Source organism: Rattus rattus, chromosome 3 (genome assembly GCF_011064425.1).
Source record: "Rattus rattus isolate New Zealand chromosome 3, Rrattus_CSIRO_v1, whole genome shotgun sequence".
NCBI classification, from domain to species: domain Eukaryota; kingdom Metazoa; phylum Chordata; class Mammalia; order Rodentia; family Muridae; genus Rattus; species Rattus rattus.
The window spans coordinates 125,069,826-125,086,663 of NC_046156.1; the positions used below are offsets into that span (position 1 = coordinate 125,069,826).

A 16,838-nucleotide genomic window follows, 5' to 3' on the forward strand; every position below is an offset into this window, starting at 1 on the left:
ATTTCATTTAACCCAATCACCTCTGCTTCCACCATCCTCCAAAATGCAGTGTTTCCAGAGCCATTTCTTGGAAAATGTCTTCACAAACCAGTCTTGGGAAATGTTTGACAAAACACTTGGCCCCTGAAAAGCCTTTATCTTTTAGAGACACAGACTGCAATGGTTAGTGGGGTTGGCTTCAGAACAAAGTACAAGGGAGGAAGTGTGCTGCATGGGCTGAGATGAGCCAGGTGGTGAGTTCACTGCTGGGACTGGAGGAGGGGAGCATGGAGTCCTACCACACTCTGGGTTTTGCCCATTGAAAATTTCAATAATGAAACCAGGTAAGAGATAACATCTCGCATTTTATCAAACTTCATGAGGAGGAGATATTTAATGGCTAGAATAATTGCCTGACTTAGTAAATGTAGTTTATGAATATTGATGAGTTATTTTTGATAACTCCAGTCGGAAAAAAAATGAGGATCAAGATTGCTGGGTATTAAACCTGCTGGCTGCCTTGAACCTACACTATTCCTTTTCTCAAAGGGGTAAAGAAACACACAGGAAAATTGGGAACATTGTTCCAAAAACTGAACTAAGGCACCTAATCAGTGCCTCATCTGGAGGAAAATAGTTTAACTTACTAAACAACTCTGGCTTCTTGGGATGGAGATGAGCAACTGGTTTAACTTGTCTTCAAAGTTCATGTATTAATTCCGCAGTATGCTCACTGGTGTTGTGTCATTGAACAGGCTTGCTGAGCAAACCTGAGAGAAACAAGCACGGGTGGATAGAATTTTCTCTGGAGTGTCTCCATCTGGGTCTCCAGCACTTCCTTAAGTTAGCACTGCATGATGGGAAGACCACACAGTGGAGCCAAAAAGGAAGTTGACTTCCATCTCAAGGAGAAACTGACAGTTTTCTCTTGCTTCCTGCCTGATGACAAACCGAACACAGACACTAGTGAATGAGGCGGGTTTATTGGCTTTGAGAAAACAGAACAGACAGTTCTGTCCCAAACTGGCATCTGGGCAGAGGGTAGGTCGGAAGTTTAAGTACTGTGGCACTGAGGCTGGAATACTTAAATCCATCGACTTGAGCAGATCTAGAATTGCCACAGAAACACAATTCTGGTGTTGCCAGAAGGTTAAACTGAATAAGGAAAACAAGCCCTCAGAATGGGTGGCACAGCTCCACTGGCCAGCACTCGGGCTTTCACCTCACCCTGCTTCCTGACTGTGAGCACAGTAGGACTAGCTCTCACACCCTCCTGCTGTCAAGTTATCCCTCCTGTGATGAGAGCCCAAATCGACCTTTCCTCCTTAAGTCACTGCTGTGTGGTGTTTTGTCACTGAAAACTAAGGACAGACGAACATTTACAGGACAGAGGGTAGAAAATGCCCCCATGCACCAAATAAAAAGTTAAAAAAAAATAGCTGGGCGTTGGTGGTGCATGCCTCTACTCTCAGCACTCGGGAGGCAGAGGCAGGAGAATTTCTGTGAGTTTGAGACCACCCAGGTCTACAGCATGAGTTCCAGGACACCCAAGGCTGTTACAAAGAGAAACCCTGTCTCAAAAAAGAGTTAAAAGATAATTGAAATGTGTGCTTTTCCTTATCTCTCCCCAACTTTGCTTCAGTTTGATTGAAATTCTGAACTTATCTGTTCAGGATAGTGAAGGATCCAGCTCTCCCTGAGCTCAGGTCCGTAGGCAGGAAAGAACTCCTCAGGCTGCAAACAGGGCTGGGCTTATCCTGCACCGCCCAGACAGCGGGATATTTTGAGACTCTCTCGGGATTCTCCCTTGATAGTTCACCGGGACACATTTCCCGACAGCACCTTTGTCTTCCTCACACTGAACTGGTGAGTCTTACCAATTCAAGACCTCGGTGTTCTAGAACCTACGCGCTTCTGTGAAGTCCTCTTGGCAGCTGCGCACTAGGTTTCAGAGCCTTGCTTTGTCTCTCACCTGGTTTACAGCAAAGGCTGGGCTCCTCACATCTCTGCCCAATCCTCCTATGGTTTCTTCTCTTCACCAAAGCTAGAGGAATGGAGTAGTTGATACCGTCTATAACCTCGTGTTTTCCCACCGGTCCTGTTTGTTCTCAGAAATGCTCACTCTGAGACTTATGAACAAAGGCCTGGGCTGTAAACATGAGCCTGTTCCCCAACTAGCTTGTAACTTAATATCCCGTATGTTCTATTCTAGGAGTGTCACATGGTTAGTCACCAGGTCCTCAGTGTCATGAGTCTGTCTCCATCAGCATTTCCAGTGAATTCCCCCATGCCTGGCTCTATCCCACCATCTCTCTCTCTCTCTCTCTCTCTCTCTCTCTCTCTCTCTCTCCTCTCTCTCTCTCTCTCTCTCTCTCTCTCCTAAAATCCTAATCCGCCTCAGCTCATTGGCCGTAGGCTTTGATATTGACCGGTAAAGAATCCACATGTTGCACAAAGATTCCCTCAGCAGAAAGTTTTCCTGATTTTACTCTGGTGAAAATTTAACCTATTCACGAAGTAGTATAAAGAACTCGAGTGTACCCACAACCCAGCTTCAACAACCGTCTGGGAATGAATGGCCCATTCTGCTTCACACGGAACCCTCTTGGTTTATCTGATTTTTTCTTTTTTTCTGTTTTTCTTTTTGGATGATTTGAAGTAAATCCCACGGATCAGTGCGTCTAGGGGCTGAGCGAGGCTTCTTTTCGTGGATTGAAACCATTTTCCCCAGGTTTCACAAGACTCAGCACCAGCTGGTTCCTGTGCCTTCTGCAGCGACCGATCCCTGGCCCCGGGCTAACAGCTGAGTCTCGACTTTCGTAGCGCGTTTTCGTTCCCTCTCCAGAGGGTGCTGGGCTGCTTCAGTGCTCGGCCGGCTGTGTTTAATGTCTGCCGCTGTCATTGCCCAGGGGTCTCCTCAGAGGTGTGCCTATTACTCCTCAGAGGTCCAGCTTACTCTCCTACAAGTGTTAACAGAAAATATTTAAATCAGTTATGCAAGGCATTCCTGCAGTTAAAAGTCAGCCCCGAAGTCAGGCCTATGTTAATTTACAAAGCACACTCCTCCATACCTGGTTTATAGGAGCCACTCTGTAAATCCGTGCTGAGAAGCTCCTGGGACAAGCCAACAGGAGTGCAGCAACCGTCCCACGGTATAAGTTACCTGCATACTCAGAGCAGTTCCTTAAGCCTGCTATAACCCCAGGAACCATACTCAGACCTTTAGTTTTAAGTATATTCTATTATAGTCACTATGACTTAGAAAAGGATGATCCAAGCACACTGGCAGAATGCCGCCAGTCCTGGAGCTGAGGCTGCAAGGCTGTGGGATCGTGAATTTGAGGACTCAACCCCATCTTTAAGGAAATGGATAATGAGCTGCATATTAATTATGCTAGGAGTTTGAAGACTCAGAGGTAAATAATGAATACCTTGCACTAAAGAGTTGAGTCTAAAAGAGGTCCAGTGACAGGCCCAAATTAGGATCCAGCTCGAGGGGAGGCCTGGGGCCCTGACGCTGTTACTGAGGCTGTGGTGTGCTTGCAGACAGGAGCATGGCTGTCAGATGCAGATACTAGCACCCAACCAATGGATGGAAACCGGGGACCCGTGTGGTTGAACTGGGGAAAAGTTGGAAGAAGCTGAGGAGGAAGGCTGCCCCATGGGAAGACCAGCAGTCTCAACTGATCCCCCCTTCCCCCTGCAGTAGCTCTCAGACACTAAGCCACCAACCAGGCAGCATACACCAGCTGATATAAGGCCTCCAACACATATACAGCAGAGGACTGCCGGGTCTGGATTCAGTCAGAGAAGATGCCCCTAACCCTCAAGAGACTTGAGGCCCCAGGGATTGGAGAGGCCTGGTAGGGTGGGGGTTAGGGGGTGGGGACATCCTCTTGAAGACGGGTGGGAGGAATTATGGGAAGGGGAGCCGTGAGGGGCAGACAGTGTGTGTGTGTGTGTGTGTGTGTGTGTGTGTGTGTGTGTGTGTGTGTGTGTGAAATCTGGACTGTAAAAAAGGATTAAAAAATAAATGAATAAATTTTTGTAAAAAAAGAGTTGACTCTAGAAGAAATGATAGTTTCCTAGTCGAAAACTGGCCACATTATGTGTAGAAGACAGCATGCTTAATTAGCCAAAGTATCTCTGGAGTAGCAAGTCACAAAGGATAAATAAAGAGTTTGGTATGGAAGCAAATAAACCAGGGCATCTAATATTTAACTAGACCTAAAGCATTTTCCATACCTATTTCATTTAATTCTTATACTAACTTTTGAGATATACCTTATTATCCCCATGAAATACATTAGAGAACTGCCATGGTATTAAAATAAGGTAAAAATATATTGCATATGTGTGAAAGTCTCAATTAATACTTTTTTTTTTTTTTTACAAATTAAGTAACTCTTTTTTTAAAAAAAAAAGATTTATTTATTTATTTTATATACAGCATTCTGCCTGCATATATGACTGCAGGCCAGAAGAGGGCACCAGATCTCATTACAGATGGTTGTGAGCCACCATGTGGTTGCTGGGAATTGAACTCACCACCTCTGGAAGAGCAGTCAGTGCTCTTAACTGCTGAGCCATCTCTCCAGCCCAAGTAACTCTTTCTAAGACATCTAGAATCTGAAGCAAGGGACTCTGATGGCAGATGGAGGACTTCTAGGTATTTGAACATAAAATTTCCCCATAGGCTTGTTGTGTGTTGAACACTTAGTCGCTGGTAGGTGCGATTTTAGGAGACAGCAGAAACTTTAGGAAATGGGGAACACCTTTGGAGATTATATTTTGTCTGCAGCCCCTCCCTCCTGTCTCTCTCTTTCTGCTTCCTAGCCACCGTGAAGCAAGTGACTTTGCGTTTGTACCATCTTGCGCTTGCACTGAAATGTTCTGCCTCACCGGCGGTCTACAGGGATCGAGCAAGCAGAGCACTGCAAGGATGTGAAGCTAGAATCTAGCTTCTGCTGGGGCCACCGTATCTGAAGTAGCCTTCTCCTCCCCTTTCACAGATACTGCATTACCCTACTGAGACCCTGTCTATGAGCCAAGTGCCAAGGTATGTCACCTGGGAAGTAAGTTGGCATCAGAGCCACACATCCCATCCATTCCTATCCCCTTCCCTGCCTGAGAATCCAGGGTGGAGGCCATTCATTTCATCCTTTCTGCCCTTTCTGAGAGCCTCAATTTTACTGTAATAGGAAGCTATTGGAAAGTTTTGAGAGGAGAAGAGTGTCACCTATTTACATGGTCATGACTATTGCAGAAACTACATTGCAAAGAGATTGAAGGTTGTGGAGAGGGGACAAATACAGAAGCCATCAGGAGGGTTTTTTTTATAATCCAGTCAAGGTATAGTCAAGAGCTTTGACCTGGAGAGAGCTATATCATGGAAGAGGGGTCAAATCAGACAACAGGCAGAGTGTAGGAACAGAGATTCAAGGTTAATTTGTTTTTGTTTTCAGGTTTATTTATGAGTGCTGTGCTCACATGTGTGTCTATGCACCACATGCATGCCTGGTGCAGTGGAGGTCAGAAGAGGATGTTGAATCCCATGAAACTGGAATTATGAATGGTTGTTAGCCACCATGTTGTTGCTGGTAATTGAACCTGGGTCCTCTGGAAGAGCAGCCAGTGCTCTTAACCAATGGACCATCTCTCTAGCTCTCCAGGCAAATGATATAATGAAGACAAGCTAGATATAACTAAAATTCCAGAGCCTAAATAAACTATAATTTATTTACTTTTTAATTGTTTACTTAACTTCTTAACTGATTAAAGGCACATGTTATTTTTTTCTTTTTCTTTTTTTTTTTTTTTTTTTGGTTCTTTTTTTTTTGGAGCTGGGGGCCGAACCCAGGGCCTTGTGCTTCCTAGGTAAGCGCTCTACCACTGAGCTAAATCCCCAGGCCCACATGTTATTTTTTTAAGTTAGGAAGCCAAACCAAAAGGGTGGAGAGAGGGATTAAAGGCACTGACTGCTCTTCCCAAGGATCCAGCTTCAATTCCTAGCACCCCCTAGAAGCTAAGAACCATCTGTAACTGACTTCAAGGAAATCTGTGCTCTCTTCTGGCCTCTGTGTCCAATGCATGCATGTAGTACACAGACATGAATGTAGCAAAACATTCATGTAACAACAGTAAATAAATCTGGAAAACAAAAAGCCAAGTGGTGCTCAACAGGCTCTGGGCTGAAGCTCAATGAACAAATAAATAGCATCAATGACAACAGCAAGAAAGCGAAGTCAATCACATAAAATTTTAATGCTATTCAGCTTCAATTTAAAAAAAGATGATTATGGACCACTAAAATATCATTAGCAATTAAAATATAAACCTACAGACACTGATGATGTTAGAGTTCAGACTTAAGGAAGAGCTACAGCTGGGTGGTGGTGGCAAACATCTATAATCCCAGCACTCAGGAGGCAGAGGTGGGTTGAGCTCTGAGGTGAAGGCCAGCCTGGTCTACAGAGTGAGTTCCAGGATAGCCAGGACTAGACAGGGAAACCCTGCCTCAAAAATGAACAAACAAACAAACCAAAAACAACAATAACAACAAAATAAAACAAAACAAAAAACAATGAAAAGCAAACCAAAAAGAAAAAAAAGGAAGAAAAGGAGGGAGGGGAGGAGGGAGGGAGGGAGGGGAGGAGGGAGGAGAGAGAGAGAGGGAGAGAGAGCTACAGTGGCTGTGAAGATGGCTTAGTAAGTAGCAGTGCTTGTTACACACATAAGGAGCTGAGTTCAGATCCCAGCACTCAAACAAAAGCCAGGCAAGGATGCTCACCCTGAATCTCCAGCTCTGGGGCTCATTCACTATTGGTTTAGCTGAAAAATAAACAAAGTGGCAAGCTCCAGCATAGCAGAGAACGACAGAGTAAGACTCCACCATACCATCCACCTCTGGCCTCCATATGTGCCTGCGTGGGTGCCAGGACACACACACACACACACACACACACACACACACACACACACAAAAAAAAAAAAATGTCGAATAGACATTTTGCAGTTTGCCTGTTAAACCAGTAATGATTCATGGCTGACCAAACTACAGCATGTTTTTGGTAGAGAGTCTAGGAAATGAAGAAATAAGATGTGTCCCGGTTAGTTTTATGTCAGTTTGACACAAGTTAGAGTCATCAGAGGAGGGAGCCTCCATTGAGAAATGCTTCTATGAAAGATCAGGCTGTTGTCAAGCCTGTAGGACATTTTCTAAATAGTGATTGGTGGTGGAGAGCCCAGTCCACTGGAAGTGGTGCCATCCCTGGGCTGATGGCCCTAGGTTCCACAAGAGAGCAGGCAGAGCAAGCTATGGCAGTCACACCAGTAAGCAGCACCCCTCCATGGCCTCCGCATCAGTTCCTGCCCTGCTTGAGTACCTACCCTGACTTCCTTTGATTATGAACAGTGATATGGAAATGTGAGCCAGATGAACCCTCTCTTGCTTTGGTCACCGTGTTTCGTCACAGCGCTACTTACCCTGCCCAAGGCAAGACGCTAGGCAAGGGCTAGACAGATGGCTCAGTAGTTAAGAGCACTTGCTGCTCTTCCAGTGGATCTGCCACCCACATCGGAAGCTCACAATTGCTTGTAACCACTGCTCCAGAGAATCAGATGCCTTCTTCTGGTTTCCACAGGCACCCACGCATGAGGCAGACACAAACATAGACAGACACAGACGACACAGACACAGAGAACATAGTCACAGACACAGACACAGACACAGACACAGACACAGACACAGACAGACACATAAATAAAAGGTACTGGGACTGTACAATGAAACTTGCTGTTGCAAAAACATTTAGAATCTGAATAAGCAGTTGTCTAAGGAATGAAACTGGAAAATGAATATTGTCAGGTCCAAAGGAGAGTCCACCCTCCCACATTCTGGTGATTAGACAGAAGCCAGCATTCCATCAGAACTTGTAAAGCTTGTTCCTCTCTAACAAAGGAGCCACTTTCCTGATCACTGGCAGAGGGACAGGTGCCCGTCTGTGCTCCTATCAGCACCAAAGCACGTGCTGGCCTCCAGGCTCCCTCAGGATCACAGGTACCTGTTACACATTTCAGAGCCTATGCTAGCATCCTAGCTCTTCCTACCTGCTCCTGTACCATGCACGCTTTACCGCCACAGGATCTTGCCCCGCCCCCAGCTACTCATTTCTCCTCATAACTCTGCCATTCCTGCTATCGTTGAGCTCCTTTGCCCCTCTCTTGGCCCTCTCTTTGTCTCCTCCACTTTCCTACCCCTCCCCTCTTCTTGCCAGCTCCTTTCTTGCAAGGCCTAGCCTGAGCATGTCCAAAGTCAGTGTACTGCTTTCTCTCTCCGCTCTGGATTCTTCCAGATGGTTCTGGATGTTCTCTCCTTCATACCTACAATAAAAACCTTCCCCTCGGGGTTGGGGATTTAGCTCAGTGGTAGAGCGCTTGCCTAGCAAGCCCAAGGCCCTGGGTTCGGTCCCCAGCTCTGAAAAAAAGAAAAAAGAAAAAAAAAAAAAAACCTTCCCCTCAACCATATCTTGGAATGAGTCCTGTCTCCAGTTTATAAAAATATGTGAAGTTGAGTTCTGCTAGAGGAAACTTTGGTAGAGGGTGGAAACTAGATGCCCATATTGATGATAAATCACTTTTTATATGCCACACACTATGCATCATGGGCCTTTTTTTATGATAGCTTTTGACTTACAAAGCTTAAATTCACAAACGTATGTGAGAACACTGGCTAACATAACTAGCTAAGATGAAACTCAAAACCTGTCATTTCTGATGCTTGGGAAAACCCCTCTCCCTGCAATGACACCCTTTAAAGTAAGGCACCTAGAATAATTTTTAGCCTCGTCTTCTGAAAGAACAGCATATCTGCTGCTATGGTGTTCAATGGCATGGAACTATTCAGACCATGAGTTAAGCAAAGAAGGAATTTTTTTTTCCTGTAAGGAGGAGTCTGAACATAACATGTTAGGGCGGGCAAAGTCCCTTTTCTGTGGAGTGTCGCTCTTGGTCTAAAGTTACTGTTTCACCCCCAGCTCACAGCAAGAAGGAAACTGGAGGAGAGAAGAGGAGGTCCTCGTCAAGAAAACCAGGCTTCCTTCAGCATCCCTGGGCCAGAATCACATGGACTGTGCTCTCCCCAGCAATGACGTCTGCGACACTTCAGCTTGGTAAATTACCTTCCTGTAGGAGAGTAGCTCTTTCCAAGAAATTAAGGTGGGGAATTATTGAGACAGCGTATGTCTCTTGTAGATGTCTGACAATTTAGAGGCAAGGCAGTTGGGACCAAGACCTCTGATGCAGGCTTCTGGGAGGCCTGGGCTCCTACCTCAGTTCATTTCTTGGTTCCTGTGACAAAGCACCTCCCCAAAGCAGCTTCAGGCAGGAAGGGCCCCCTTGGCTCACAGTTCAGGAGTGCGTCATGGCTGCTGAGGAGGGCGGCAGCAGAGATGTCAGCTATAGTCAGGTAACAGGGAGAGGAAAACCCAGCTCAGCTTCTCCCTTTCACTCAATCTGAGACCCCAGTCCACAAGGATGGTGCTACTACGTTCAGGGTGGGTCTTCCCACCTCCATGGAGCTTCTCAGAAAATGGCCTCCCAGATACACCCAGAGCTATGCTCCCACAGTAGTTCCAAACCAATCCAGTTGGAGGTCAGCTTAACCATCACAGCACTTGTCTGCCTGAATTTTGTCAAAAGGGAGGCAGAAGAGGCTGTGGGCTCCCCTTCAGTTCCATTTTTACAGAAGAGGAGAAACTGGGAAGCAACGAGTCTGCCCAAATACAGAAGGAATCTGGTATGTAGTCATCCTAACTTCTAAATGGGAAAGGTCTAAGGACAGCTATTAATAACAATAATATATTTGGGGATGGAGGGAGAGAACGGGCATGCGGAGGTACTTGGGAATGCTAGGAGCATGTGAAGACCAGCTCGGCCTCCTGGACCATTGAGAAAGGCACTGGGAGAGTGTAGGCCGGCTCCTAGGAGCGACTCTTCTAGTCCCCTGCTAGCAAGGTACCACTCTACAGATGGATTGCATTGTCTGCTCTGCTAAGCCTAGTGTGCAAGGTTGGAATACAGTTAAAGAGATGTATGGCTGGCTTTGTCTGATGTGCACACTCCACAGATGGTGGCTGCTGTTTTTCTTAGGTCCATGAACTGCACACCTACTGTTCTCCCTCCCTCTCCACAGAAGGGATCACTCAGCCATTTCTGGCACTCTTCCGTCTCTGCCCCCAGGGGAGCTCTGGGCTGAAACACCTCACAGCCTCCCTTGATTTCATCATCTCTTCTTTCTTCTAGGGTGTTTCCTCTGAACTGGGAGGTGGGCACACCCTAATTCCCCTTACAGCCCACTTAACACCCAAGTGGCCTTTACTACCCTGTCAGGCCATTTCTGAGGTCCTGGCAAGGTCAGTTCAGCCCCACCGGGAGGTGGAAAGGCCCAGACTACAATTCTACTCATGGATCCGCTTGGAGAGCAGTGGGAGGCAAGCGAGCGTGCCCTGTGCTAAATGTTTAAATGACTAACAACCCATAGGTTCTCAACAAATATTGCTGAATTAACACTGGCCGGCAGAGAAAGAATTTCAATGTATGTTATTGCAGGTCTTGATTTTGAAAAATCAGAATTTATGGTGCACCAAGGCAGCTGCTTAGTGGCTCGAGTTTTGTAGCCTCGGGAACATATTCATTTGCAGACAATTGCCAAAAGTTAAACTTGAGAAACAGAGCAACAGCATGTTGGGTGCATCTTAGGCTAGGCAGTCTTCTGCCTACTCAATTGGTCAACTGGGTCGCCTCTGGTCGCCCAACCCACAGGGGGCGTCCTACACAGTCAGCTCGGGAGTGCGCACTTGCAAGCTATTGGAAACTAGAGCTTGTTTTGTTTCGTTTTTTCCAGTATGAGCCAGAAGAGTGACCACGGTGACTCACGAACCTTACCTAGAGCACTCAGGGCCCGGCTAGGCTAAGAGCAAAAAGAGTATCCAAATTATTCTGGCGGTAACCACGGACAGGAGGCGGGGCGGGCGGGGAAAGCGGAGGTGAGCCTCGCGTGGCCCCGCCCCTCGCCCCGCCCCCTTGAGGAGGCTCACCTGGGGCGGGCGGAGCGGAGGTGGGCGGGGCGAGCGGAGGTGAGCGACGCGCGGCTCCGCCCCTCAGTCAGTCACGGAGGTTGGTGGCTTCAAACCACTCGTGCTTCGCGGGGGCTGACGAGTGCTAGCGGAGGTGAGCGCACGACTTGTGGAGGCTACTGGTTTGTCGCGTCACGACGAGGCTTCCCTTCCTAGGACGCAGGGTGACGCTGCGGAGCGGAGCGCGAAGCTCTGCGGACGTCTGTGGCGGACGAGGGGCAGTGTCCCACGGGTGCTGGGTCCCCACGAGGCGGTTCCGAGCCTGCTTCTGCAGCAGGCAGAGGCGTGAGGTGGGTGTGTGGCGTTCCTCGCTGACTTTCCCGGCACATGCCGAGCCGTTAAACCCGGTCAGGGAGCCCCGGGTCACAGTTGTTCTGCAGGGCGGTTGGTACTGGAACTCGGCAGCTGGCTCGGGACCCGCCCTGGGGAGCCAGGCTGAAGCAACTTCCCACGTTCTGCAGTGGTGGCCAAACAGTGGCAACCTTCCTCCATGTCCCTGTTCCCTTGCAGAGGCTACCACACCCACCTGTCTACAAGGAAGGAGAAGGAAATACGCCCGCTTCGTCCCTAATTTTTGCAAATGATCTGATTAGGGCATTGTTCTCAGATCCCAGAGATAGATCTTACCTACGGTGACAAAGGACACGCGAAAAATGGTGCTTTATATTTATAAATGTATACAAGCACACCTTGGCACAGCCTATACCTAGCGTTTCCTTTTGACTCAAGTTCTTAAAGTTGACAGGGGTAGGCGCCTATGATAATTTCAGGTAAAACAGAGCCCTAACAGAGCAAAACTTGTGGAACTTGACTGTGCCCTGGTTTTGGAATGTTCTGGAATCTGAGGGTATACTTTTAGTTTTTGAAAGGGTATTATAATTGTATTTTACCATTTTAAAACATCTCTGTCTGTATGTCTGTGCTCTGTCTTCCTGTGTGCACACATGTTAAAGAGGACAACTTTCGGGAATAGTCTTGGGTGTTAGTGGTTGCATCTCAGGTGTTCTGGCTTATGACAAGAGCCCTTAGTCCCTGAGCCATCTTGGCTAGCTCCACAATTACGTTATTTAAAAACTGATCTTTTTAGAATTACTGACTGAAGTTGAAATATAAATTGAGGATTGTTTCATTTTGGGGCTGCTGGAGTACACTGGGCCATGAGAGATTGACAGCCAAAGAAGGATGTTAAGCATCCAAGTCCTTACTCTATTTTTGCATTTGTTTGACATTTCCCTTTAAAAGTCACAACACTATCTTTCCCCTCAGAAGGCAAGTCACCACAGGTGATTCTAGCTTCAGAGACTACCATATATAATTATTTTTTATAAATTAGATGTGAATATTGCCTCATCAGACTGATTGAAAAGATCTCTCTCTCTCTCTCTCTCTCACACACACACACACACACACACACACACATGAAGGCACAGTGTTATGTTAAGTAGATCAAGTTGATGCAGGTAGATGCTGGCTCAGCTTTACACTCGCGCGCACACACACACACACACACACACACACACATACACATACACACACACACCATGAAGGGGCTAGGCTGCCTCCAGTCAGGCAGTTTTGTATCAAATGTGCTAGCATTTTTTCCAATGGCACAAATCCCTTCTAAGTTACACTCAGCAGAAAAACAGACCCAGGCTTCCGGTGTGGCTCAGCGGCAGAGCATTTGCCTGGCATGCTCCAGGGCCTGGGTTGGGTGTCCAGGACCCCTCGGTTCCCCAAAAGAGACCAGAGTAGTGAACATCCATGTGGTCTGCTTATATCATCACATGCACTTCTGTGATATTCTGCATGTCAAGAGTTTATTCAACGATGGAGATAGCATAAGATGAGCGGGGATGTACTTAATCCTTGAAAAAGATCTGTATTGTTTTCCATATTTACTCCACTTCCAGGATCATGAAACAAATATCCAGCCAAGAGCTGACTCCTTCAGTGTTACATGGCCCATGCCATGCTGCTCTTCTTATCTGTGTGGAGAGGTGTTTGTGTTCATCTAGCTTAGTTCTTTTTCCCTGGGTTCTATACTGTAATTCTTTTTTTTTTTTTTTTTATCGTGTCAAGCCAGGAGAGGAAGAGAGGAAGAGAGAGAGAGAGAGACAGAGGAAGAGTGGAAGAGCGGAAGGAAGAGTGAGAGTCTCCTGTAGCTTTATTCACCACTTAGACTATACCGTAATTCTTAATGTGTTCAACCGTGTCTGCCCGTCAGATTGTGAAAGGGTAGGATCCCAAGAGGGAAGGGCTGAAGTTTGGTAAACAAAGAAGGGAATGCAGACTCCTTTGCATTAAAGAAAGACACCGCCTAACACCCTGCCTGTGACAACGGATTGGTGAAGTATTAGAAGAATCACCTCGAAGGGAAATAGGAGACAGCTCATTCTTGAGTCAAAATGAATCATGGCCTAGGAACAGATACTCAGGTTGGCCCAAATAACACATTCTAATGTGGAAATTGTTTCATCATGATTTTTTATATTTACAGGACAAGAGAAGTCATAAGATAAACCATTTAAATTATACATTGATGGAAACATGAGGAAGGCTATCACTGCAAAGAGGCAAAAGCCTTGCCGTGGGCCTCGGATACTGTCTGATATGTCCTTAACACTCGGGTAGTGGAAGCTAGTGGTCCTACTGAGTTAATACATTCCAAACAACTTTACTTGATAGTCACAAAGATGTTGGGTCAGACAGAATAGGACAATGAGTGGTTGTTAAGCCAACTAAAGATAGCACAAAATGGTTTGGTTCTAGATCTACAACATTCTAGTTCCCCAGTCACAGAGTTCTAGTCAATTAAACCATATTCATCTGCAGTCACAGAGTTCTAGTCCATTAAACCATTTACATATATAGTGGGGTGTTTTGTTTCCCTTCTGGAAGTTTGGTCCACGATACCTCAGTAAAATTGTTTGGTGTCTGATTCAGTTTTCTTTGTATGAATAAAATAAATACGTGATGGTTGCCAGGCGCTTAGATCCATAAGCCCACTACCTTAGCTTCTGAGAAATTAGGCAAGCATTGATAGGTTCCTTTACGGTTTTGTCAGATGAGGTGGGAGGTATGTTTCCCTTTTCACCTCCACTGTTGTGGCCATCTCCCAGTTTATGGAGGGTTAGGATATAAAGGCTAGAACATGTGGACATTAACTATAAGCTACCTGATTATTTTCCGTAGGTAAAGGAGACCTGGGCTACAGGTTACCTCAATGTCTCTGTCCTCTGTTACCTGGCTGAGAGAGTGGGCACTTAAAGGATCCATCTGTTTTAAAGAAAGACTGCCAGTGGTTTGCTGAGGTAGCATCTTTACCCATTTCAGGCCTGTCAGCATTCTTTGTGGGCCTATTTCTTTGATAGATACAGAGTAGATTTTTTTTTTAAATGTACACAACTGCTTAAGACAGTTTATTTGAAACTATCCCCAACCTTGAAGGATCACAGTTCTCTATCAGTGGGTGAATGGATTGACAAATTATATTCATGCAAAGGCAGATACCGATATGTAGTACTAAGTGACGTACATAACATAGATACATCTGTAAAGCAGTTTGCTAAGTGAATTAACTCCTACACAAACACCCACATTATAAAAATGTTTATTCTTGGAGAATTTCATATATTTTGACCCCATCCACCCTTGCCCCCCCCTTCACCTTTATCTTCCTACCCACCCAACTTCTAGTTGTTGTTGTTGTTGTTCTTCTTCTTCTCCTCCTCCTCCTCTTCCTCTTCCTCTACTTCATTCTTTTCCTCCTCCTTTTTCTCCCCTTCTTTTTCCTCCTTTTCTTCCTCTTCCTCCTCTCCCCCTTCTTCCTTCTTTCTTCTCTTTGTCCTCCCCCTCTGCCTCCTCTTCCTCCTCCCTCTTCCTTCACTTCCTCCCCATCCCCCTATCAAGTCCAATTTATTTATCCAATTACTCTTGGGTATGGGCCCTGCCCTGTAATGTGGTTGACCTACCGAGAGTCACACAACTTAAAAAAGCCATCTCTCCCTCTCCCAGCAGCTACCAAATCCTAGTGGCTGTCACTGGTAGTGGGGTTTTATGCTCTGCCCTCCCTCCTCCATGCAGGCAGTTTTTCTGGCTTGAGCTTGTGTAATCTTGCGCATGTTGTCACAAATGCTATGAGTCATGTGTTACTGCCCTGCTGGATCTTGAAAACACTGTGTCTCTCAAGTTATCCACCACTTTTCTCTCTGTCCCTTCTTCTTTGAAGATCCCTGGTCATTGAGTTTGATATAAATATCTCATTTATAGTTGAGCACTTGACAGTATCTTCTTCTCTGCATGTTAACCAGTTGAGGATCTCTGCGTTAATTGCCATTTATTGGTTCTCTGAAGGGATGAGAGATGTACTAATCTGTGGGAATAGCCATAAGTTAACTAGGAGTTGTTTTAACACTCTATCTATTTGGCAGAATAATAGTATCAGGTTCTCCTCTGGGACCTACCAAGTCACAGGTCTGGGCCCAGTTAGCAGTGCCAGCTCTGTGGTCCATCTCACAGAGTGAGCCTTAGATACACTCAGACAGTGAGTAGTTGGTCACTCCCAGAATCTGTGCTAACCGGTGGAATATCCTGTCGGACAACTTATGATTGTAGTTTTTAGGGCTCATAGTTGGATGATTTGAACCTCTGGTAGTATGCATAGTACTCTGTAGCTGTATGAAAGCCAGTCAGTTGGGGTGCAGTTCCCAGTTGAGTACCAGTTGGATTTCCCCATGTTTCATGGCTTAGCATGCAGTGTTTTCAGCAATAGGGTCTTGGGTCAATTTCTGAAGAGTCACCAGTTGCATTGCCAATAGCCTGGAAGGTTTGGGGATCTATGGAACACCATTGGCCAGTTCAGGATGGCCTTTTGTATCTTCTCCTTGGAGATCATCAAGCTTAGGATCCTTAAAGCTTGTTAAACAGGTAACGTTTTAAAAGAAAAGGTGACAGCAGTCTGATAACCTGGAGACACAAGAGTCTCCCTAGCATGGAATCACTTACATCGCTATTCCAAGTCAGTTTTCTCCCTAATCCTCTAAAAATAAGAAGTAGAGAAAGTTGCCAAGTCTCTAAGTGACCAGGGAGTGGCCTGATGCTTCCTCTTTTCTGATGGAGAATACTGCTAAAAGCCATTATAAGGAATTACCACAAATATGACACCATCTTTACCCTAATTTGTGTGGCTAAAGGGGATAAAAACAGTAGAAAGGCAGATTGCTCCCTTGTTAGCCTAGAACTGAGAGGAGAGGTATGGCATTCCAGTCAGCCGCATGCAACATTTCTGTGTTTCAATACATAAGTCTCATCTGACCCACGTCACCCCTCCTGAGAGTGCAGTAGAGGGGTATTTTGGCTTTCAGCTAAGGGTGACATTGACATCTAAGAGAGCCAAAAGTTAGCTTCAAGTCATTTTTTTCTTTTTTAAAAGATTTATTTGTATTTATGCATTTGTGCATTTCTGTGTATTTGTTGGCGGGGGAGGGGGATGCCAGAGTGGCCAGAGAGGGTATTGGATCTCCGGGAGCTGGAACTATAGATGCTTGTGAGCTACATAACAAGGATGCTGGGAATCAAACTTGGGTCCTCTAGAAGAACAGCAAGTGCTTTAGATCTCTGGGCCTCTCCGCAGCCCTCTTTGTTGCTGTTATTTTTCTAATAAAGGGTCCATGGAAGCCAGGCTAGGCTCAAACTCTGCATGTACCTGAGATGACTTTGGAGGCC

At 46.0% G+C, this 16,838-nt stretch overlaps 1 protein-coding gene across 2 annotated transcripts in view; it reads left to right on the top strand.

Moving 5' to 3' along the window:
* The first annotated feature begins 11,104 nt into the window (after positions 1-11,104).
* The window catches only part of Gpr160 (G protein-coupled receptor 160), a 43,397-nt gene continuing 37,663 nt past the window's right edge, over positions 11,105-16,838 (top strand). Inside the window, exon 1 of one of the 2 annotated variants that reach the window (XM_032898561.1) lies at positions 11,105-11,208. The gene's annotated coding sequence lies outside the window, so the exon portion shown is untranslated. Of the gene's footprint in view, positions 11,405-16,838 lie in introns of both variants that reach the window. The other variant, XM_032898562.1, reaches the window with a different exon arrangement.